General features: G+C 44.7%; 1 non-coding gene across 1 annotated transcript; it reads left to right on the forward strand.

Moving 5' to 3' along the window:
• The first annotated feature begins 17,920 nt into the window (after positions 1-17,920).
• Positions 17,921-18,027, forward strand: LOC145543878 (U6 spliceosomal RNA). The gene has a single exon (XR_014081124.1). It is a non-coding gene; the product is annotated as a U6 spliceosomal RNA (small nuclear RNA).
• Positions 18,028-25,263: the final 7,236 nt, after the last annotated feature.

Raw genomic sequence — 25,263 nt, forward strand, 5'->3', positions numbered from 1 at the left:
CTTTGAAAAAATAAACAAAATCAAGAAAACTTTAGCTAGATTTACCAAGAAAAAACAGAGAGGACTCAAATAAATAAGAAATGAAAGAAGAAAAGTTACAACTGATAACTTGGAAATAATACAAAGACTCATAAGAGGCTACTATGAACAATTACACACAAATTAGACAAATAGAAGAAATGGGTATTTTCCTAGAAACATAAAATCTTTCAAGACTGAATCATGACAGAATAGAAAACTCTGAATAGACCGATTACTAGTAAAGAGATTAAGACAGTAATCAAAAATCTCTCAACAAACAAAAACCAAGGACCATTTGGCTTTCCTGGTGATTTCTACCAAACATTCAATGAAAAATTAATACCAATCCTTTGCTAACTCCTCCCAAAAAACAAAAGAGAGAGGACCTCTTCCAAACACATTTTATGAGGTCAGCATTATCCTGATACTCAAACCAAACAAAGATACTACAAAAAAAAGGAAATTACAAGCCAACATCCTTGTTGAACATACATGCAGAAATCCGCAACAAAATATTAGCGAACTTAATTCCACAATCCATTAAAAGGCTCATCCACCATAATCAAGTGGGATTTTCTTCCCAAGGATGAAAAGATGGTTTGACATCCACAAATTAATCAGTCTGATACATCATGTTCACAAAGTGATACAATATTTACAAAATTCACAAAATTAAGGGTAAAAATCATATGATCAACTAGATGCAGAAGAAGCATTTGACAAAATTCAACATCCATTTATGATAAAACTCTCAACAAAGTGAGAACAGAGGAATATAATAAAAGGCGTACACAACAAACCAGTGGTTAGCATCACACTCAGTGATGAAAAGCTGAGAATTTTCCTCTAAAATCAAGAATAAGACAAGGATATCCACACCCGCCACTTGTATTCAACATAGTACTGGAAGTCCTAACCACAACAGTTAGGCAATAAAAAGAAATGAAATGCATCCAAACTGGAAAGGAAGAAGTAAAACTGTCATGATTTGCAGATGACAGGATTCAATGTACAGAAAACCCTAACAATCATTGAAAATGGTTAGAACTAATAAATGAATTAAGTAAAGTTGCAGAATACAAAATCAGTTTATAGAAGTCTGTGACATTTCTATATACTAATAACTGAATATAAGAAAGAAAAATTAAGAAAACAATCTCATTTACAGTTGCATCAAAAAGAATAAAATACCTTGGAATAAATTTAACTGAGAAGATGAAAGACCTATACACTGAAAACTGCATGATGATGATGAAATAAATCAAAGAAGACACATATTAATGTTCAAATGCCCACACTACCCAAAGCAAATTCTTAAAGATATGGAAATACCAGACCACCTTACCTGCCTCCTGAGAAATCTGTATGCAGGTCAAGAAGTAACAGTTAGAACCGGACATGGAAAAACAGACTGGTTCCAAATTGGGAAAGGAATAGGTCAAGGCTGTATATTGTCACTCTGCTTATTTAACTTATATGCAGAGTACCTCATGTGAAATGCTGGACTGGATGAAGCACAAGCTAGAATCAAGATTGCCAGGAGAAGTATCAATAACCTCAGATATTCATATGACACCACTCTTATGGCTGAAAGCAAAGAGGAACTAAAAAGCCTCTGGATGAAGGTGAAAGAGGAGAGTGAAAAAGCTGGCTTAAAACTCAGCATTCAAAAAGCTAAGATTATGGCATCTGGTCCCATCACTTCATGACAGATAGATGGGGAAACAATGGAAACAATGACAGACTTTATTTTTGGGGGCTCCAAAATCAGTGCAGATGGTGATTGCAGCCATGAAATTAAAAGACGCTTGCTTCTTGGATGAAAAGCTACAACAAACCTAGACAGCACATTAAAAAGCAGAGACATTACTTTGTCAACAAAGGTCCATCTAGCCAAAGCTATGATTTTTCCAATAGTCATGGATGGATGTGAGAGTTGGACTATAAAGAAAGCTGAGTGCTAAAGAATTGATGCTTTTGAACTGTGGTGTTGGATAAGACTCTTGAGAGTTCTTTGGACTGCAAAGGGATCAAACCAGTCCATCCTAAAGGAGATCAGTCCTCAATATTCATTGGAAAGACTGATGCTGGAGCTGAAGCTCCAATACTTTGACCACCCGTTGAGAAGAGCTAACTCACTGGAAAAGACCCTGATGCTGGGAAAGATTGAAGGCAGGAGGAGAAGGGGACGACAGAGGATGAGATGGTTGGATGGCATCACTGACTCAATGGACCTGAGTTTGAGCAGGCTCTGGGAGATGGTGAAGGACGAGGAAGCCTGCCGTGCTGCAGTCCGTGGGGTCACTAAGTTGAACTTGACTGAGTGACTGAACAACAACAATAACCCAAAGCAATGTACAGGTACAATGTAATCCACATCCAAATTCCAATGTACAGGTACAATGTAATCCACATCCAAATTCCAATGTACAGGTACAATGTAATCCACATCCAAATTCCAATGGCACAGTTCATTGAGCTAGAACAAATAATTTTAAAAGTTGTAAGGACCCTGAATAGCCAAAACAATCTTGGGAAAGAAGAGCAAAGCTGGAAGTATCATAATCCCTGTTTCAAACTATACTACAAAGCTGGAATCATCAAAACAGTATGGTACTGGCACAAAAAGAGACACACAGATGAATGGAACCGAAATGAGAGCCAGAAATAAACTCACACACGCACATATATATATATATATATATATATGGACAACTAATTTACAACAAAAGAGCAAAGAATATACAATAAAGGACAGTCTCTTCAATAAATGATGTTGGGAAAACTGGACAGCCACATGCAAAAGGGTGAAACGGGACCATTGTTTTATACCATACATGAGAATTAACTCAAAATGGATTAAAGACTTGAATGTAGGACCTGAGAGCATGAAATTCCTAGAAAAAAACATAGGCAGTAACCTCACTGACCTTGGCCTTAGTGATGTTTTTGTGGCTCTGACTCCATGGGCAAAGGAAACAAAAGAGAAAAAATGGGACTGCATCAAACTAAAAAACTTCTGCACAGCAAAGGAAAATGCAATCGAATCAAAAAGGTAACCTCCTGAATGGGAGAAGATAACTGCAGATTATATATCCAATAAGGGAGTAACATCCAAAATGTATAAAGAAGTCATACAACTCAACAACAGAAGAACAAACAACCCAATAAGAAATGAGGACCTGAAACAGATTTTTTTTCCAAAAAAGATATAGAGATGACCAATAGGCATGTGAAAAGTTGTTCAGTACCACTAACAACCTGGGAAAAGCAAATCAAAACCACAATGAGATATCACCTCAAACCTAGCAGAATAGCCATTACCGAAATGACAAGAAGTAACAAATGGAGAGGCTAGACGGTTGGCAGGACTGTAAAATGATGCAGCTGCTATGGGAAAGGGCATGGAGATTCCTCAGAGAAAGAATAGAACAAGCATATCACCCAGCTATCTCACTTCTAGGTATTTATCCAAAGAACAGGAAAACACTAATTCAAAAACATATGCACCCGTATGTTCATTGCAGCATTATTTACAGTAGTCAAGATATGAAAACAACTTAAATGTCCATAGGTGGTTGAATGGCTAAAAAAGATATAGTATGTATAAAATGAAATACTCAGTTCAGTTCAGTCACTCAGTAGTGTCCAACTCTTTGTGACCCCATGAATCACAGCATGCCAGGCCTCCCTGTCCATCACCAACTCCAGGAGTTTACCCAAACTCATGTACATCGAGTCGGTGATGCCATCCAGCCATCTCATCCTGTCATCCCCTTCTCTTCCTGCCCCCAATCCTTCCCAGCATCAGGGTCTTCTCCAATGAGTCAACTCCTCGTATGAGGTGGCCAGAGTATTGGAGTTTCAGCTTCAACATCAGTCCTTCCAATGAACACCCGGGGCTGATCTCCTTTAGGATGGACTGGTTGGATCTCCTTGCTGTCCAAGGGACTCTCAAGAGTCTTCTCCAACACTACAGTTCAAAAGCATCAATTCCTCGGTGCTCAGCTTTATGCACCGTCCAACTCTCACATCCATACATGACCACTGGAAAAACCATAGCCTTGACTAGACGGACCTTTGTTGACAAAGTAATGTCTCTGCTTTTTAATATGCTATCTAGGTTGGTCATAACCTTCCTTCCAAGGAGTAAGCGTCTTTCAATTTCATGGCTGCAATCACCATCAGCAGTGATTTTGGAGCACCACCAAAAAAAGTCTGACACTGTTTCCACTGTTTCCCCATCTATTTCCCATGAAGTGATGGGACCAGCTGCCATGACCTTAGTTTTCTGAATGTTGAGCTTTAAGCCAACTTTTCACTCTCCTCTCTCACTTTCATCAAGAGGCTTCTTAGTTCTTCACTTTCTGCCATAAGGGTGGTGTTTTCTGCATATCTGAGGTTACTGATATTTCTCCCAGCAATCTTGATTCCAGCTTGTCCGCAGTGACATGAAAGGAACTTGAAATTATTAGGCCAAGTGAAATGTCAGATGGGGAAGGACGAATGCAGTATGATCTCACTCATGTATGGAATCCAAACGACCCCAACGAACAAACAAACAAACAAAAACTCATAGATGCAGAGATCGTCAGTGGTTAGCCGAGGAGAAGCAGGTTGGGGGGTGGATGAAATGAGTGAAGGGTGTCAGCTGTATATGGTGATAGATGGTGACTAGCCTTGTGCTCGTGAGCACTTTGTAGTGCGTACAACGCTGAATTATAATATTGTATCGCTGAAGCTTACATTTAAAAAAAAGCTGGCCGCTTACCCTGTCAGTCCTACTGACCATATTCCCAAGCGGTCACTTCTGGCCACCACCAGGAGGCAGTCGTGCCCCATCTCGGATGGGTCCTCCACGGGCCCAGCTTGGATCCCGAGAGAAGGGGAGAGAGGCAGATGGGAGGGACAGAGGGGACCAAAAAGAAAGCCCTCAGACTCCCCAGCTCCGGCGTCTTGGGGAATCAGCTATGTCAGACCTAGAGAAAAGTTTCTCAATTGTTTTTCCTCCCTTGTCTCCCTTCTGCTTTAATGTCTCCCCATTCATTCATTTAATAAACTTTTAAAATAGTTTTATTGAGCTATAATTTCTATCCCATAAAAGTGCACCCACTTAATGTGGACAAGACAATGCTTTCTAGTATATTCAGAGTCATTCAACTGTTCGTATAATCCAATTTCAGAACATTTCAATCCCCCAAGAAGCCTTGTACTCTTCAGGAATCAACTCCCAGCCCTAGGCAACGATTAATCTATTTTCTGTCTCTATAATGTTAGTCACTTCAGTCTTGTCTGACTCTTTGCAACCCTATGGATTGTAGCCCGCCAGGCTCCTCTGTCCATGGGATTCTCCAGGCAAAAATACTGGAGTGGGGAACCACTCCCTTCTCCAGGGGGATCTTCCCAACCCAGGGATTGAACCTGGGTTTACTTCATTGCAGGCGGATTCTTTACCATCTGAGCCACCAAGGAAGCCCCAAGATTGACCTATTCTGGACATTTCCTATAAATAGAATCATGTAATAGCATATTCAGTCTTTTGTGACCGGCTTCTTTCACTTACTGAAATGTCATCGAGGTTCAACCATGTTGCAACTTGTATCATTGCTTACTTCCTTTTCATTGCTGGATAATATTCTGTCATATGGATAGACCACACTTTGTCTATCCATTAATCAATTAATGGACATTCAGATTTTCTCTGCTTTTTGGATATCATGAATAACATTGTTATGAACATTACTATTCCACTGTTTTAAACAGATATAATTCATATACCATACACTTCATCCTTTTAAAGAATAGAATTCAGTGGTTCTTAATATATTCACCAAGTTGTGCAACCATTACCACTATCTCATTCCAGAGTATTTCATCATCCTGTAAAAGACCCCCTGCTCATTAGCAGTCACTCCCTATTTCCCCCTCCCTCCAGCCCCTGGAAACCACAAATCTACTTTCTGTCTGTCTATATTTGTCTATTCTAGACATTTCATGTGTATGAAATCATACAATACGTGGCTTTTTGTGTCTGGCTTTTTTACTTAGTGTATGGTTTTGAGGTTTTTCCATGTTGCAACATGTATCATTACTTCATTCTTTTTGTTGCTAAATAATACTGCATTGTAATGATATAGCACATTTTATTTGTATATTTTTTGCTGGTAGACATTTGGGTTGTTTCCAATTTGGGGCGTTATGAATAGTGCTGCTGTGAACACTCACAAACAAGTTTTTGTATAGACATGTGTTTTCATTCTCTTGCGTACATACCTAGGAGTGAAAGTGCAGGATCATATGGCAACTCTGTATGTAATATTTTTGAGAACTGACTGACTCAAAATGGGCTGCACCGTGTTCCATTCCCACTAGCCACGGTATAAACATTCTCGTTTCTCCTCATCATCACCCTTTTGATTCTAGCCATTCTCCTGGGTGTGAAATGTTTACTCAATCTGCTTTTGCCGAGCGCCTTTCTATGTGCCAAGGCCATAGGTGGTAGAGATGAACAGGACACAGATGGCCCTGCCCTCATGGGGGCTCAGCACCTACTATAGATTTAGGCATTCGGGGAGTAATGAACCCATGGGCCAGACAAGTACAGAGAGCGCTACGATGACTCAAAACAGGGTCTGAGTGGCCGGGCAGGGGTGATGGTGCCTAAGCTGCTTCACCTGGAGGATAGGTGTTAGGTCCCCTCTGAGAAAGTAATGCTTGTGTTGAGACTTAACAGGTAAGAAGGAGCCACCCCACTCAGCCCTGAAGGACACCATCCCAAGTCCAGGGAACAGCAGGGCCCAAGCCCCTGACAGCTGATGAGCGTGGTGTCTCCTAGTGACGGCAGGGAGCACCGTGTGGTGGGCAATGAGTCAGCCGAGGGGAGGGAAGGGGGTGGCCAGGTGGGCGGAGGAAGGTCCACCCGTGGAGAGTCTGAATTTAACTCTGAGCTTGGGGAGAAGCCCCTCGGGCTTTGAGAGGAGAGGTTTTTACATTCCGAGAATCTCCCTCTTTCTTAAATTAAAAAAAAAGATGGGACTGGAGTTGGGAGGGAGGTTCATAAGGGAGGGGATATATGTTTACCTATGGCTGATTCTCATTGGGGTTTGACAGAAAACAACAAAATTCTGTAAAGCAATTATCTTTCAGTAAAAAAATTAATTAAAAAATATATATTTTATTTATTTGACAGCTCTGGGTCTTAGCTGTGGCTCGCAGGATCTTGAATTGCAGTATGTAAACGCTCTTCTGTGGCATGCGGAGTCTAGCTCCCTGACCAGGGATTGAACCTGGGCCCCCTGTACTGGGAGCTCCGAGTCTTAAAGTCTTAACCACGGAACCATCAGGGAAGTCCCGAGAATCTCCTTCTTCCCGTGTGTGAAAAAAGGGTCTTTCAGGAGACAGGAGCTGAGCAGGGGGACTGGGAAGGGTGCCGTTCACACAGTCCGGGTGAGGGATGGCAGAGGCGGGAGTGGAGGGGCTGGGGCTGGGCATGCTTTGGCGGTGTGTGTGTGCTGAGTCCGCATCCGACTCTGCGACCCCATGGACTGTCGCCTGCCAGGCTCCTCTGTCTGTGGGATTCTCCAGGCAGGAATACTGGAGGGGGCTGCCATTTCCTTCTTCAGAGGATCTTCCCGACCCAGGGATCGAACCAGTGTCTCCTGTGTCTCCTGCGTTGCCGGCAGATTCTTTACCTGTTGAGCTGTCAGGGAAGTCCAACTGGAGGGACTGGGTCTGGATATGCTTTGGAAGTAGAACAAAACGATTAACTGGAGGACTGCACGTGAGGAATGAAGAAAGGAGAGGCATGTTCTTCCTGGCCCCTTGTATTCAGCAAACATGCCATGAGGCTTTGGTGGACCAATTCGACCCAGTGGACCCCCTGAGACCAGGAGGGATACATCTTCTGCCTTCAGCCTGGAGACCCAGGACTCTCCCTGACCAGGAGAGTGCAGGGCGGTGGCAAGTCTTCATGGAGCTCCTGTGCATTCTGAGTCCTACCCTTGGCACTACGGGGGCTCAAAAGAAGACCTTCGTTCTTGCCCATAGGAGTTCAAGCCTCATGCCAGCCCTAGTCTAATGGCTTCTGGTCATTGGGAACATGCTGCCCGATTCATCTCCCTGGCATGGGGCTCCCACAAGCTCACCCCCAACCCGGAGCCCTTCAGTAGGTTGCTGTGCCCCTCGCCATGTTTCCCAGCTTGAATAATATACAAACATGCTCTCTGAAAGGAAGAAGAGCCTCCCAGCCAGACATTATTGATTTGAAATGTTTTTATCATACTCTTTTTACAAGGTGCAAACTCCATGGGCTCTCATAAAACTGTAAAACCGAGTTATAAATTAAACACAAGCACAACTTGAACTCTAGTCATATAATGTGCTGGATGATGTTGTTTTGCAGGATGACAATCACCCCTTGCAATACTGAGCACTTTGTGGGCTGTGCCAGTGTGGTGGTTTTGCTTGTTTGTTTGCTTGCTTGTTGTTTTTAGTTTGAAACTCCTACCTGGGCTGTGTGGGCTGAATAGATTCACTCACCTCTCTTTTCCATGTGGGTGACGGGAACCCTCTCATAGGTGAGTGCATGGGCTCATCATTTGGCCTTGCTGTGGGCATGGCAGTTCCTCTGTGTTTTAAGCCCAGGACTGTTTTAAGAACCTTCATAGGCCTTCAGATAAGAAAATGTCTTAATGACTCAGATAACCATGACAGTGTGGTCACTTACCTAAAGCCAGACATCCTGGAGCGTGAAGTCAATCCAACAGAACACCACCCCAGTCAGACACTGTTGATTTGAAATGTTTTCATTATATTGCTCCTCTAGACATAAAGCTAGGTAAAAAATCCACTCAGCAATGGCCTCAGGACTGGAAAAGGTCAGTTTTCATTTCAATCCCAGAGAAGGACAATGCCAAAGAATATTCATACTACTGTACAATTGTGCTCATTTGACATGCTAGCAAGATAATGCTCAAAATCCTCCAAGCTAGGCTTTGGCAGTATGTGAACTGAGAATTTACAGATGTAAAAGCTGGATTTAGAAAAGGCAAAGTAACCAGAGATCAAATTCCCAACATTTGTTGGATCATAGAGAAAGCAAGGTAATTCCAGAAAAACATCTACTTCTGCTTCATTGACTACACTAATGCCTCTGACTGTGTGGATCACAACAAACTGGAAAATTCTTAAAGAAATGGGAATACCACACCACCTCTCCTGTCTCCTGAGAAACCCGTATGCAGGTCAAGAAGCAACAGTTAGAACCAGACATGGAACAATGAACTGGTTCAAAATTGGGAAAGGAGTACCACAAGGCTGTATATTGTCACCTTGTTTATTTAACTTATATGCAGAATACATCATGCAAAATGCTGGGCTGGATGAATCACAAGCTGGAATCAAGATTGCTGGGAGAAATACCAACAACTTTAGATATGCAGATGATACCACTCTAATGGCAGAAAGCTAAGAAGAACTAAAGAGCCTCTTGATGAGGGTAAAAGAGGAGAGTGAAAAAGCTGGTTTAAAACTCAACATGAAAAAAAAACAAAGATCATGGCATCTGGTCCCATCAGTTGATGGCAAATAGAATGGGAAAAGGTGAAAACAGTCACAGATTTTATTTTCTTGGGCTCCAAAATCACTGCAGACAGTGACTGCAGCCATGAAATTAAAAGATACTTGCTCCTTGGAAGAAAAGCTGTGATAAACCTAGACAGCATATTAAAAAGCAGAGATATCATTTTGCCAATGAAGATCCATTTAGTCAAAGCTATGGTTTTCCAGTAGTCATGTACAGATGTGAGAGCTGGACCATAAAGAAGGCTGAGCACCAAAGAATTGATTCTTTCAAACTGTGGTGCTGGAGAAGACTCTCGAAAAGTCTCTTGTACATCAAGGAGATCAAACCAGTCAATCCTAAAGGAAATCAACCCTGAGTATTCATTGGAAGGACTGATGTTGAAGCTGAAGCTCCAATACTTTGGCCACTTGTTTCGAAGAGCTGACTCATTGGAAAAGACTCTGATGCTGGGAAAGATTGAAAGCAGAAGGAGAAGGGGACGACAGAGGACGAGATGGCTGGATGGCATCACCGACTCAATAGATATGAGTTTGAGCAAACTCCAGAAGACAGTGAAGGACAGGGAAGCCTGGCGTGCTGCAGTCCACGGGGTTGCGAAGAGTCAGACACGGCTGAGTGACTGAATAACAAACAGGCCTCCAGAATTCTGAACCGTGGAGGCTCCACTTACCTCTTGTCAGACACATTAAAAATATACCCACACTTCACATCAATTATACCTTTTCTTTTTGCTATAAGAGGGGATTTATTTTTGTAATTCTGCAATTGAAAGTATTTCGATTAACCATGTTTGTGGGTGTGCGTGTTATTTTAGTTGCTGTTGTTTGTTACGTCAGAGTTGTTAACGTTCTTTTTTAGATCTGGAACATTGTCTGGGCCCTTGGATATCTCCCAGGCCCAAGGGCTGAGCTCACGGTCCTGGAAAATAAACCAGCCAAGCCGAGACCTGCTTCTTTCTTTCCTCATCAGTCCAAGACAGTTAAAGAGGGGCAGTTGGCGCCAAGCTGACCCCAAGCACAGACCAACATGGGCTCAAAAACAGCGTTGGCTGCTCTGGGTTTTGAGGCCTGGGTCACTCAGCGGAGTTAGAATATGCTTATACTCATTCTTTTTAGATTATCACTGAATTGTAAGCCCCACATTATGAAAACTCTAGTGAAGCCAGATTACTGGGAACATGCCTGAGGCTTCGGAGAGGTCAGAGACCCCAGTTTGAGGCCCCCTGGGCTTCAAGGTCACATCGCAGCACCTTGATCTGGGGCCAAGTCCTCCGCGATGTACAACTAGGTGTCCTTTCCGGAGGTTTTTCTCCCCATCACTCAGCCAGCCTCTGACCCCACCGCTGTCTCTGCTCAGGATGACCTCCTCACAGTTTTTGGACTCTTTTATGTATTTATTTCTAAAATATTTATTTATTTACTTGGCTGTACCAGGTCCTAGCTGCGGCACGCGGGGTCTGCACTGGGCCCTGGGGGATCTCTGCTTGTGCTGCACGGACTCTCTAGTTGTGGCACACGGGCTTAGCTGCTCCGCAGCACGTGGGATCTTAGTTTCCCCATCAGGGATCGAATCGGTGGCAGATTTTTAACCACTGAACCACCAGAGAAGTCCCTTAGACTCTTTTGTTTTTTTAAAGTTTTAAAACATTGTGCAGGTTATGCATGTTAACTATAGGAAAATCAGAAAATATAGATATAGCAAAATAAATATAGGAAAGTAAAAAAAAAAATCTGTGATCTCATCATGAAATAACTCAAGAAATCATCATGAGTAACTGATTACTGGGCTTCCCAGGGGGCATGAGTGGTTGGATTCCTGGGTTGGGAAGATCCCCTGGAGGAGGGCATGGCAACCCACTCCAATATACTTGCCTGGAGAATCCCATGGACAGAGGAGCCTGGCGGGCCACAGTCCATGGGGTCACAAAGAGTTGGACACGACTGAAGTGACTTAGCACGCACATACACTCCACTGATTATTGCTACATCAGTTCAATTCAGTTGCTCGGTCATGTCCGACTCTTTGTGACCCCATGGACTGCAGCACACAAGGCCTCCCTGTCCATCACCAACTCCTGACACTTGCCCAAACTCAAGCCCATCGAGTTGGTGATGCCATCCAACCATCTCATCCTCTGCCGTCCCCTTCTCCTCCCACCTTCAATTTTTCCCAGCATCAGGGTCTTTTCCAATGAGTCAGTTCTTCACATCAGGTGGCCAAAGTATTGCAGTTTCAGCTTCAGTGTCAGCCCTTCCAATGACTATTCAGGACTGATCTCCTTTAGGATGGACTGGTTGGATCTCCTTGCGGTCCAAGGGACTCTCAAGAGTCTTCTCCAACACCATAGTTCAAAAGCATCAATTCTTCAGAGCTCAGCTTTCTTTATAGTCCAACTCTCACATCCATACCTGACTACTGGAAAAACCATAGCCTTGACTAGACAGACCTTTGTTAAACTAACATCTCTGCTTAAATATACTATCTAGGTTGGCCATAACTTTTCTTCCAAGGAGGAAGCATCTTTTAATTTCATGGCTGCAGTCACCGTCTGCAGTGATTTTGTAGCCCCCTAAAATAAAGTCTCTCACCGTTTCCATTGTTTCCCCATCTATTTGCCATGAAGTGACGGGACTGGATGCCATGATGTTAGCTTTATGAATATTGAGTTTTAAGACAACTTTTTCTCTCTCCACTTTCACTTTCATCAAGAGGCTCTTTAGTTCTTCTTCACTTTCTGCCATAAGGGTGGTGTCATCTGTGTATCTGAGGTTATTGATATTTCTCCCGGCAATCTTGATTCCAGCTTGTGCTTCCTCCAGCCCAGCATTTCACATGATGTACTCTGCATAGAAGTTAGATAAGCAAGGTGATAATATACAGCCTTGATGTACTCCTTTCTCTATTTGGAACCAGTCTGTTGTTCAATGTCCAGTTCTAGCTGTTGCTTCTTGATCTGCATACAGATTTCTCAGGAGGCAAGTAAGGTGGTCTGGTATTCCCATCCCCATCTCTTTAATAATTTTCCACAGTTTGTTGTGCTCTCCACAGTCAAAGGCTTTGGTGTAATTAATAAAACAGAAGTAGATGTTTTTCTGGAACTCTCGTACTTTTTTGATGATCCACCAGATGTTGGCAATCTGGTCTCTGGTTCCTCTGTTATTGCTACATATACTCTTTAAATTTCAGTTTTCCACATACTAACAAAATGCAAGGAGTGCAGTTTTTCAAATGAAGTAATGTAAGTAAACAAAAGTAGAGAATACTGCAACATGTATTTGTAATAATTGAGTTTTGACAAAACATTTTTAGTATATTTGCTTCAGCTCTTTTATTTACTTATTAAAATAAAAATCCTCACTGATTAGGGTTTGTTTTAATTTATTTATTTGGCTGCACTGGGCCTTAGTGGCGGTGCATGGGATCGTGAAACCTCGTTGTAGCACACAGGAGCTTTTAGTCATGGCTTGTGGGATCGAACCTGGGCCCCCTGCATTTCGAGCATGGAGTCTTAGCCGCTGGGCCACCGGGAAAGCCTGTTTAGCTTTTTTTTAAAAAATGATAAAACTTAGCAGATACAGCTGAAACACTCGCCCCCACATACACACACCCAGTGCCCCTTGGCTGTCCCTCCGCAGTGTTCGCCTACCAGAGTCAGACTGTCTCACAAATGTGGGGTCTATCTTCTGAATCAGTGCTCTGGATATTGTTAAACTTCAAATGAATTGAGTCATGGATATACGCCTTTGGGTCTGTCATAATGTCTTACAGATGTGTTCATGTTGGTCCGCATCACCCAGTTCGTCCATTCACACTCCCATTCATGACTCTGTGGACTGAATGGACCGCAGTTTCTTTACCTGTTCCCCCGATGACTGATTATGCAAACATGCTACATGCTACCACTCCTGTGTTGGGAACATGAATTTCTTGGGGATCAATACCAAAGACAGAATTGCCGAGTTGTAGGACACTCACAGTATTGTAACCTTCCTTTTGTTTCATTCAGTCACAAGTCATGAACATTTTTCCATTCCAATACTTATCCCATATCAGTAGTTTTCCATGGCTGTAGAAATTCTGCCACAAATTCCTCAACATAATTATGATGGGCGTAATTAGTTTCGATTAAAATCTACTTGGTGAGGGAGTATCTTTGCATCTGCATATTTGTGCATATCTTTAATTATTTCTGTAGGAGAAAGGTGTAAAAGTAGAACTTCTGGGTCCAAAGGGATATGCACTTTCTTTTTTTAAATATTTATTTATTTATTTGGCCGTACTGGGTCATGCAGGATCTTTAGTTACAGGATGCGGCATCTGGTTCCCTGACCAGGGATTGAACCCAGGCCTCTTGCCCTGGGAGCATGGACTGTTAGCCACTGGATCACCAGGGAAGTCCCCAGCACATGCATTTTCAAGACCAACTTCACTGAGAAGTCTTGGACCAACTGCTCATTCCACCAGCTCTCACCTCCTTCAAGAGGACGAGAGCCTGTTTCCCCAAATCTGGCCCACTGACCCCTTTAAGTAAAGCATTTGCCTCTGGAAATCTTGTCCTTATACCTTCACCTCACCCAACCCTTCTCCTACTTCAGCCAAACTCTGGCCTGTGGACTTTCATAGCCCTTAATCACTCTTGTACAACATTCATCACTTTCTCATTTCCTCCACAGCTATTTTGGTGTGTGATTTATCTTCCCGTCCAGATGTAAATATTTTAATGTCAGGAACTCAATTTTCTTCAGTGTTATTCTTTCATAATTTATACACCTCCAAGGAACATACACAACATTTACAACAAACTCCACATACAGACTGCCAAAATAAATACCTGGAGGGCTAGAAAATACTTGATTAAAATGTTCTAATTCAATGAAGTTACTGCATTTCCATTCCATTCCACCCAACTGACATTTGTTGAGAAATCTCTCTGGGACATGGCAGGCCCCGAGGAACCAGAGACAAAGAGGCCCTGGTCCCTGGGTACCAGGCATTCACAGTCAACTCAATGTTGCCCCAAGCGTCCTCTTATGCAGGGCAAAAAGGGAAACATGATGTATCATCTCCAACCCCTGATTAAAGAACAAAAGCTATTTCAGCTGGGAAAGACCCTTTGCTGCTGCTGCTGCTGCTAAGTTGCTTCAGTCATGTCTGACTCTATGCGACCCCATAGACGGCAGCCCACCAGGCTGCCCCATCCCTGGGATTCTCCAGGCAAGAACACTGGAGCAGGTTGCCATTTCCTTCTCCAGGAAAGACCCTTTACCCTGGCGCTAAAGTACAAGAAGGATTTGTCACATATGGACCTAGGTTTTGGATAATCTGTTTAGCAGCCTCTTAAAAACAATGCAGAGATGCTCTTTTCCATGTGGATTTAATACCTCCAATCACATTTCAGAGAGGTAGGGGCATACATCTTTCAGGGACTTCCCTGATGGCCCAGTGGTGAAGACTCCATGCTTCCCCTGCAGGGGGGTGCGGTTCCATCCCTGGCCAGGGAACTAAGATCTGACCATGCCACACAGCATGGTCAAACATTTTTTAAAAAGCACATCATTCATAAGGGTCATTTTGGTAGATAAAAGACATGGTGCCCCCTCATACACTGCTGGTGGGAATGTAAAATGATATGGCCACTTTGAAAAAGAGCTTGACAGTCTCTCAAAAAGCTGAATATACTACTGACCACACAACCCAGGAATTTCGTTCATAGACACCCAGGTATTCACTCCAGGGAAATGAAAATGTGTGTCCACACAAAGACTTTTAGGCAAATATCCATAGCAGTGTTATTCTACAGAAAAAACTGGAGGCAATCCAAAATTGAAAAAGTGAATGGATAAAGAAAATGCAGCACAGCCATGTTAGGGGTTAATATTTAGCAATAAAAAGAAACAAACAAACAACACTTGCAACACAGATGAAGCTCGGACTTCATGCTCAGTGCAAGAAGGCTTCATATTACATGATTCCATTTATGCAACTTTCCCAGAAGAGGCAAAGCTGGAGAGACGGAAAGCAGATTGGTGACTGCCTGGGGATGAGGGTAAAAGCAGGAGCCCTTATGGTCAAAGCTATGGTTTTTCCAGTAATCATGTACAGATGTGAGAACTGAACCATCAAGAAGGCAGAGCACTGAAGAATTGATGCTTTTGAACTGTGGTGCTGGAGAAGACTCTTGAGAGTCCCTTGGACAGCAAGGAGATCCAACCAGTACATCCTAAAGGAAGTCAACCCTGAATATTCATTGGAAGGTCTGATGCTGAAGCTGAAGCTCCAATACTTTGGCCACCTGATGCGAAGAGACTTCATTGGAAAAGACTCTGATGTTGGGAAAGATTGGGGGCAGAAGGAGAAGGGGATGACAGAGGATGAGACGGTTGGATGGCATCACTGACTCAATGGACTTGAGTTTGAGCAAACTCCGGGAGATAGTGAAGGAAGCCTGGTGTGCTGCAGTCCATGGGGTTGCAAAGAGTCAGACACAACTGAGTGACTGAACAGCAAAAAGTGACTGAACCTGCAAAAAGGCCCGAGAGATCTTTTGGAAATGATGAAAGTTCTACAACTGGACTGTGGTGATGGTCGTGCAACTCTATGAATTTACTCAAATTCACCGAATTATACACTTGAAATGCGTAAGTTTTGTGGCAGGTTAGTTACGCCTTGTAAAGAGCCATGACAAAACAAGAAAGACACAGGCCATGCATTTGTGGGTTTTATCATTTAATTAGGCAGAGAGACGGTAGATCAGTCATTAGGCCCCTAAGTATAGAATTATAAAGTCTGCCAAAGAGAAGGAGGGAAGACAGCGGGTGCAGTGACAGAGAATAAAAAGAGAAACCTCCTTGGAGATGGTGGCCAGGGAAGGCCTAACTCAAGAGGTGTCCTTTGGACAGAGACCTGGGAAGGGCAGTCTGGGTGAGGGGATGGCATGGTCAGAGGCAGGGTGAGCACGTCTAGGAGCCCCACTTTTACACGCTTGTGGTGGTGTTTAAGAGTTGCCCCGACCTGCTAACCACATGGCTCATGAGGGATGGGGCAGGTGTTTAAAACAAGGTCTCCTTGTGCCTTAAGTTGGCATCAGTCTTCCTGCCAGTCTGTTCTTGCAGCCGCTGCGATTGCCCCAGTGATACACCAGCTGCCCAGCCTGTCCACACTGGCCTGCCGCTGCCCAGGGCTTGGAGCACGGTGGGGTGTGGAGGTGCCTGAGCACGTGCTGGGTGAGGAGACGGCTGAGGTGTGTGTGAGCTCACACTGCCCTGACACCTGCTGCCCAAACTGTGAGTCACGGGCGGGGATGACTGCGGGATCCCGCCTCACAGACTCAGCCAGGCTCAGGCGCTCCAGGGCCTGCAGGCTCCAAGAAGACCCACCTGCCCGCAGCTCCTCTCCACCTGTGGGACATAACTCTCTTTTTCTTTTAATTCTAATTTTTGCCTTCCACCCTTTCCCTGTCTTTTATTTTTGGTTTTAATTGAACATTTGATACAATTGCATTTTCTCTCCTTTCTTGGTATTTCAGTCATACTTAAAAAAAATATTTATTTCATTGATTTATTTGGCTGCACCCAGTCTTAGTTGCAGCTGGCAGGATCTTCCATCTTAATTTAGTTGCCACATGCAAGATTTTCAGTTGCGGCATGTGGGATAGTCCAGGGATCGAACCCAGGTCCCCTATATTGGGAACACAGAGTCTTAGCCACTGGACCACCAGGAAGTTTCCCAGGATATAATGCTCTTGAGGGCAGACCTGGATTCGATTCAGATCGCCACAGTGGCATGTCTGAGCTTTGTGACCTTGGACTTCACTGAGCCTTGCTCTCCTCCTTTGCTGGATGAGGATGTTGCAGTATGGGAAAGTGCAGATCTGGGATTAGAACCCACATTCACCCGGCTATGAAGCCCTGGTTTGCCCACCACGCCATATGGACTGGTTTCTTGCGATGGCCCTCACTGAGGGACTGGTTCAGTGTTCTCAGCCCTGACCATGCAGTCAGGTCACCTGGGAGTTGGATGAACTTTGGGATCCACCCTTAGAGATTGGTTTAATTGCCCTCAGGTGGGGCCCAGGGACCAGTACATTTTAAAAGCTCCCCAGACAATTCAAACAGGTTGCCAGAGTTGAGAATCACAGATCCAACCCCTTCGTGTTCTTTGTTTTACTTTTTTTAAAAAAATCCCTTCATTTTAGAGACAAAGAGACAGAAGCACAGAGACTCTGAATGACTGTCCCCATTCCCAGAGATCCCCCAGCCATTTTCAGCTGAGCTGAAACTTTTAAACTCTCCCCTCTGCATGAAAGAACTATGTGCAGTGCTCACTTCGGCAGCACATATACTAAAATTGGAACGATATAGAGAAGATTAGCATGGCTCCGGTGCAAGGATGACACGCAAATTCATGAAGCGTTTCATATTTTTTAAATCGGTTCTGTTGAGATGGATGAAACTGGAGCCCATTATACAGAGTGAAGTAAGCCAGAAAGAAAAACACCAATACAGTATACTAATGCATATATATGGAATTTGAAAGATGGTAACGATAACCCTATATGCGAGACAGAATAAGAGACACAGATGCATAAAACAGTCTTATGGACTCTGAGGGAGAAGGTGAGGGTGGGACGTTCTGGGACAATAGCATTGAAACATGTATATTATCATATGTGAAACAGAACACCATTCCATGTTTGATGCATGAGACAAATGCTCAGGGCTGGGGCAATGGGATGACCCAGAGGGATGGGATGGGAAGGGAGGTGGGAGGGGGGTTCAGGATGGGGAACACATGTAAACCCATGGCTGATTCATGTCAATGTATGGCAAAAACTACTACAGTATTGTAAAGTAATTAGCCCCCAACTAAAATAAATAAATTTATTTAAAAAAAAGAAAGAAAGAAAGAACTATGTGCGGATATATAAAGCCTCAGTGAAGAACCAGAGCTTTGTAATCAGATAGTTGTTGTTTAGTTGCTCAGTCATGCCAGATTCTGTGCAACCCCATGGACTACAGCACACCAGCCTTCCCTGTCTATCACTGTCTCCTGGAATTTGCTTAAACTCATGTCCATTGAGTCAATGATGCCATCCAGCCATCTCATCCTCTGTCGTCCCCTTCTCCTCCTGCTCTCAGTCTTTCCCAGCATCAGGGTCTTTTCCAATGAGTAGGCGCCTCGCATCAGGTGGCCAGAGTACTGGAGTTTCAGCTTCGGCATCAGTCCTCCCAGTGAGTATTCAGGACTGATTTCCTTTAGGATGGACTGGTTGGACCTCCTTGCAGCCCAAGGGACTCTCAAGAGTCTTCTCCAACACCACAGTTCAAAAGCATCAATTTTGGTGTTTTAGAGGTGAGGTTCAGAGAGGTGTGGAACCTTGGTTAGGCTCCCTCAGCTAAGAACAGAATCCACTTAAAAAGTCTGACTCCAGAGTGGAATCTCATCCCACAGTCCCCATCCCTAATCAGATGGGGTCTTTGGGGGCTCCCAGCCCACCATCCTTGCTCTGATTGGTTGGGCAGTCTCTGGGGAGTTCTTCCCTGAGTTAGTGGGGCTGGGCAGCTGGTCTGCTTCGAGGGCACCTGGCTTGATGCCTTTCTCCTGTTCCCACCTGTACCCCCAGCCCAAAGTCAAGGATACCCAGGAGTGGGAAATGGCACCTCGCCTGGGATTGCTCCTGAGAACATAAGCATTCAGGTTACAGGATAAAATATACCTTCCTGAGTGGCAAGACCCGGCCTGGCTCTACCACCCCCGGCCCCAGCTCACACACGGTCCTCACTGCCCTAAGAACACCATACACTGGATCCTTCTGCCTGTCCTCCTATGTCCTGCCCACATCCGGGTCTTTGCACAGGTGGCTCCCACTGCCTGAGCCCTCTTCCCTTCTCTGGGTGTGTGACTCCATCCATCACACTCAGCTACTCCCTCTCTAGTGCCCCTGACCTCCCAACCATGTGGAATATCTCCAGAACCCAGTACCTCCTCCCTGTGTGACCAGTCACATTTGCTAAGTTGGTCTTCACATCCTGTCCCTCCTGCCTGATCCACCTTGCCCACCTTGACCCACTTCACTTCTATGCCCTTTCCCATTTCTCTACGATTTGAGTCTTTTCAGCTGTCAACCAACATTCATGTGGCAAAATGTTTTTGTTTATGATCAACAACGTCTCCATTTACCAAAATGCAGTGAAGTGGCTGCTCAGTGTTAAAGCAAACATTATGACACTTGAATTTAAAGGAGAGGTTGAAGGCCATTAGAAGGAGATAGGGAGAGATCTTTCCAGGCTTCTAGACTGAATTAGTAACTGAAGTTGAATATATAACTTACCCAAGAGCGTCCTAGCAGCCAAAGCAAAAAGGGAAATATACTGGGCTAGAGCAGTCTGGTTCTGGGGTGACTTGGTTCCTTGAAAAACCACACCCTTACCCCCTCGACTGATAAGGGCTGTAGATAACAGAACTGCTACCGGCAGGGAAGACCTTTGAGGAAGTGGGTTTCCAGGCTCTGCATTCCTGTCCCTACTGGCAGTCTCTGTGCTCATCCCAGCTAATCCTCAGGAATTTCTTCTGCTTCACCGCTCCAACCTGGCCTACTTTCCCCACATCTGGGCTCCACAAAAGTAGTGGGTCCCCCATTTGAGAAATGTCCAAACTTGGGCCAGGTGACCATTGTGAGGGAAGCAGCAAAGAAGATTTAAAAACTGAAAGAGGGACTAGAATATACGATCCGTTTTTATTCAGGTCCAGCCCTCAGGGTCTGTGAATTTAAGCCTGGGTAACCAAGATGTAGCCCAGATCGCCAGCCAGCTCCGGTTCCTGTATGCTCCTTCAGAGAAAACACAGTTGAGTTAAAATTCCACATCACAACTCAAAAGCTGCCTTACTCTGGGTTAGTGACCATGTTCCATGCAGCTTCAGGCTCTTCATGTAGAAAACAGGGATGATACTGATCACAAGGAATCCTGGAGTCAATGACAGTGCCTGTCTAACTTTTATTTATGCATTTTCCTACATGATCACAAGCAGAAAGGGTTTTGAAGCTCCTTAAAAAATAAACAACAACAAATAGAGCTAAGCAACTACATTAACCAGAAGATTAAAATCAGAAAAGTTATTTCAGGGACTTCCCTGGTTCAGTGGTTAAGACTCTGCTCTCCCTTACCTCCCCCCCAAAAAAAAAGAAAAGAAAAGTTATATCATCCCTGCTCCCTACTTTCTGGCTATGTGACCTTGGGCAAGTTGCTTTGCCTCTCTGAGCCTCAGTTTCTTATTTGTAAAATGAGATAACAGTAGTACCTGCCCCCATTGGGGTATTATAGAATTAAATAATATGGAAGAATAATTAGCACAATGTCTGGCATATACATTTTAGCAATTATTATTATTATTGTGTAATCTCATTTTCTGTTTATAAGAAAAGTAACCTGGGTAAAAGCTGAGCCACTTTGAGGCCAGACTCAAATCTTTATTGAACTGGAAAGAAATACCACTTCCTCCCCCCACCAAAAAAAAAGCAGTTCAAATATTTATTCAGTACTTTCGAAAATGTTAACGATTTCATTCAAAGATTTCATGCATAATATCAACAAACCTTCTTAACACTCCTTTTCCTCTCTATGTTCCTTCTTCTGTCTTCCCTCCCACCCTCTGCACACAGCACACACATCTGTATTCCTAGTCCCTCAAATATTTTCTCAAAGCTCAGGCTGCACGGTTCTTACCTCCTTGGCTTCTGCTCCAGCCTCTCCCATCTCTTCTCATCCAGCAACCTCTGCCCTGTCTCTCCTGGCTTGTTTCTTTCTCCTCCCTCATCCTGTTACTCAGATCCATGGGACAAAGTCAGCCTGAAGATACCTGAACTACAAAGTTTTCTTCCTCAAAGGTAGGAGGGGGACTTCCCAGGTGGACCAGTGGCTAAGACTCCCAGCTGATCGGAGATCCTGCATGCTGCAACTAAGACCTGGCCCAGCCAAATAAATAAATATTTTTTTAAAAGGCAAGGAATGAAGGAGGCTAATGTGTTTCCTCTCACAAAACAGACACACATCTATTAATACAGCTCAATGCAGACTCTTATCAAGGAGTTAGCAATGGTTAATATTTGAGGAGTGGGGTTATGAGGGATTTTTTTTCCTGTTGTATTCATTTCCATATTATCTACATTATTTTACAGTGAGCACACATTAATTGCCCTTGAGACCAGGAAAAAAAAAAAAACCACAGATTTTCTTTATTTTTAAAATTAAATATGGAAATCAGGGCAAAGGGAGAAAATAGCACAAAAAGTAAAGGAAGGACTTCCCTGGTGGTCCAGTGGTGAAGAAATCTGCCTGCCAATGCAGGGGACACAGGTTCAATCCCTGGTCCAGGAAGATCCCACATGCCGAGGGGTAACTACTGAAGCCCGCACGTCTAGATCCTGTGCTCTCCAAGGAGAGAAGCCACTGCAGTGAGAACCCATGCTTGCCACTACTAGAGAAAGCCCAGGCGCAGCCAGGAATACCCAGTGCAGCCATAAATAAATAAATGTTGTTTTAAGTAAAGGAAAAGCTGGTAGAATGTGAGCATCCAAAATATATTCCAATGGTCCTGTATTTAAATCATGCAAAGTACCAAGTATGGGGCCCAGTGCACATTTGATAAATAGTATCTATTGTTGATCAGGACTTAATGGACCTCCAATCCCTCACAGAAACTCAAACTGCTCAATTGAATCAGAGTAGCTAGTAGCCCAAAGAGAAAAGGGTCAGGCTGAAACATCCTGGTCCCTGGCCCCAAGCCAGGCGACCTCGCTACAGGGTTGGATGAGTCAAGAAATAGTCTAATTGGATCTAACAAGCTCCGCCTGCCCTCCTGGACCAACCTCCTAAAGGGCTCCTTCTAACTACATCCTCTTAGACAGGCTGGTGGGTGGGTGTGATAGGGGAGTCTGTTCCTAGAGAGTCTGGTGATACCCCCCAGGAGCTCTAGACTGTAGCTTCAGTTCTGTTATGGAAGATAAGACAAAATAAAAAATTGAATAGCCCTTATAATGAGTCTCATTTTGTCTGCAGACCTGTAGGCTGTCCAGTTTATCCAGACTCTGACTTGGTATGTGGTATCAGCAACCCCCTACCCAAATTAGTCAACCACTAAGGATTCCTTGGGTACCTACTGTATGCTAGACATTACTGTCAAGATGATGACAGAGGAAAAGTAGAGGAAGAATGCCAATAAAAACTGTTGCCATTTATTGAAGGCCTTTGAAACATAAGCCTCTCCACAAATTCTGGAGGATTCTTCTTGGACCTGTGTTGAGAAGATCCCCTGGAGAAGGAAACGGCTACCCCACTCCAGTATTCTGGCCTGGAGAATTCCATGCATAGTACATGGGGTCACAAAGAGTCGGACACGACTGAGAGACTTTCTCTTTCACTTTTCACACTTCTTGGATCTTGATGAGTCCTGAGGTTGGGATAGCTAGAAATCCCACATAGACTCAAACACCAGGTACCTCTGAGACGCTCAGGCTCTGCGGCCTGGCCAATCAGAACCCTTGGCCACACTGATTGGCCAAGGAATGGATACATGTTTCGGTAACAGCCAATGATACTTGGTTTGGGGAACGTTATTAGAACTGTTGGGAAAAGAGAGTCTCTGTTTCTGTTGGAGCTGCCGGAGACTAGGATGCATGGCTAGTGCTGCTGGCAGCCACTCTGTGATCAGGAGGAGAGCCTGCCAGAGAATGAGGCCAGTAGAGAGGGAAAGAATCTTGAGCAATCAAGAGATTGACCCTGAATCCTGATGACATCGTCTGAGATCCTCACTGCAGCCATGGATAAAGTTTGCTCTACGCTGTCCTTACCAGTTTAAGGTAGGTTTTCTGCCAGTTCTAGCCCTGATGCTCTGACTATTGTACCCAGAAACCTGAGTGGCAGAAGCATCCTCAGCATCCAGTCTAAAGGAGCCTGAAAAGGGAATCGGGGTCTCCTGCCACACAACGGCCCACGTTTCTGTCAGCACAGCGAGCCCACAAACGCCAACAGAAGCGCCCAGAAGGAAGGAGCAAGCCCTCTTAGACTCGCTGTGCCACCTTGGGGGAGTCACTGTCCCTCTCTGAACGTTCATTTTCCTCACCTGTAACATAGGGCTGGGTGGGAATCATGGTATTTGTAGAACAGGTTTGTTCCCATGAGGCTGTTTGGGGGAGGGGAATACTGGGGACCCCCGAGGGGCTGGGAGTGACGGTCAGAGTGGGCAGCAAATCTCCCTGTTGTGCCCTGAGCAGCATGAAGACCAGGGCCTGGCTTTCCCAGGCAGCCTGGTGGGATGGAACAGAAGAGACTCAGCCCGAGTGCCGAAAGTCCTCAGTTCTAGTCCTGCTTCGGCCGCCAGACCAGGGCGTGGCTCTGGGTGAGCGCCTCCCCTGCCGGTGTGTCCCCTTCAGAGGTGGAAAAGCCGCGCCGTTTCTCTTCGGGTTTCTGGAAGAGTCAGGATCCCCGTCTTGATCACTGTTGTATCCCCAGTACTCAGCCCAGCTCCTGCCTCACTGATACAGCATTCCAGAATGCCCATCATGTGAGCGAAAGAACTGCGGTCAGGATACCTGATCTTTCTTACCTTCTTTTCGGAACATGCTGTTGGAGTATAACATATACAGAAAAAAAGCACAGATCCCAAGGAGTCTTCACAAACAGCACATCCCTGTCTCCAGCCCTCGCATCCGCAAGGCCCCTCCACCAGCACCCAGAAGTCCCCCTGGCGACCCCTTTCCAGTCATTTCTTCCACAAAGGCAAGGCTGGCCTGACTTCTGACAGCATCAACGTGCTTTGAACTTTATAGAAACGGAGCAATGCTCAACATTTTCCAGTGATTCATAGCTTACAAAGAGCCCATGTGTACATGAACTCATTAAATCTTCACATCAGTACTGAGGGGTAGGCAGGAATTACAAATCCTACTTTATAGAGGAGAAAATCGAGGCCAGAGAGGAGAAGGGAATCCTCTGAATTACATCACTGGTAAGTGGACCACCAGGATAACTGGTTCCATTTTCCAGTCTCCCTGGATCTCAGAATGTCCCTCCAGGCACTACGATGCAGTTCCCAGGAATGGTCTGGGCTGCTGACAGTGTAAGTTACCAGTCCTCCAGGAGGGAGAGAGGGCCCAGGCCTTCAGTCCAGAGAAGATCTGCCACCTTCAGGACAGGGCCCACCTCTCTCTTCTTTCAATCCGTGGCACTCAACAAATTGTGAATTATGGCAAGTGGCCCCCCTCCCTGTCTCCTTCCCTCCACGCTGGAGAATTCAGAAGACTGTTGAATGGAAACAGGGAGAGTTATTTCCCTAGCCCCCTCCCTGCCCTTCAGGTGGCCACGCACACTGCCCAGGTCCCATGGTCCCATTTGGCTCCTGGCATCATGTGCCCAGATCTCTCCTTTGCAGAGTCACTCAGGGCCAGCTCCTGAGCAGGGGTGGCTGCCAGCTCCTCCCCCTCCCCAAATCTACCTCTGTCCCCCATGGCTGGTTGGCAAGATTCCCCAGTTCTTTCCTTCTGGTCTCATGAACTCGTATACATCCTTCAATGCCCCAACCCCCATGTTCTCTGGAATGTCTTTGTTTCTCCTAACCATCCACTTATCACAGAAATTAACCCACATTAATTTCTCTTTCTCAAC

Source organism: Giraffa tippelskirchi, chromosome 3 (genome assembly GCF_054371585.1).
Source record: "Giraffa tippelskirchi isolate mGirTip1 chromosome 3, T2T-mGirTip1v1.2.pri, whole genome shotgun sequence".
Lineage (NCBI taxonomy): Eukaryota > Metazoa > Chordata > Mammalia > Artiodactyla > Giraffidae > Giraffa > Giraffa tippelskirchi.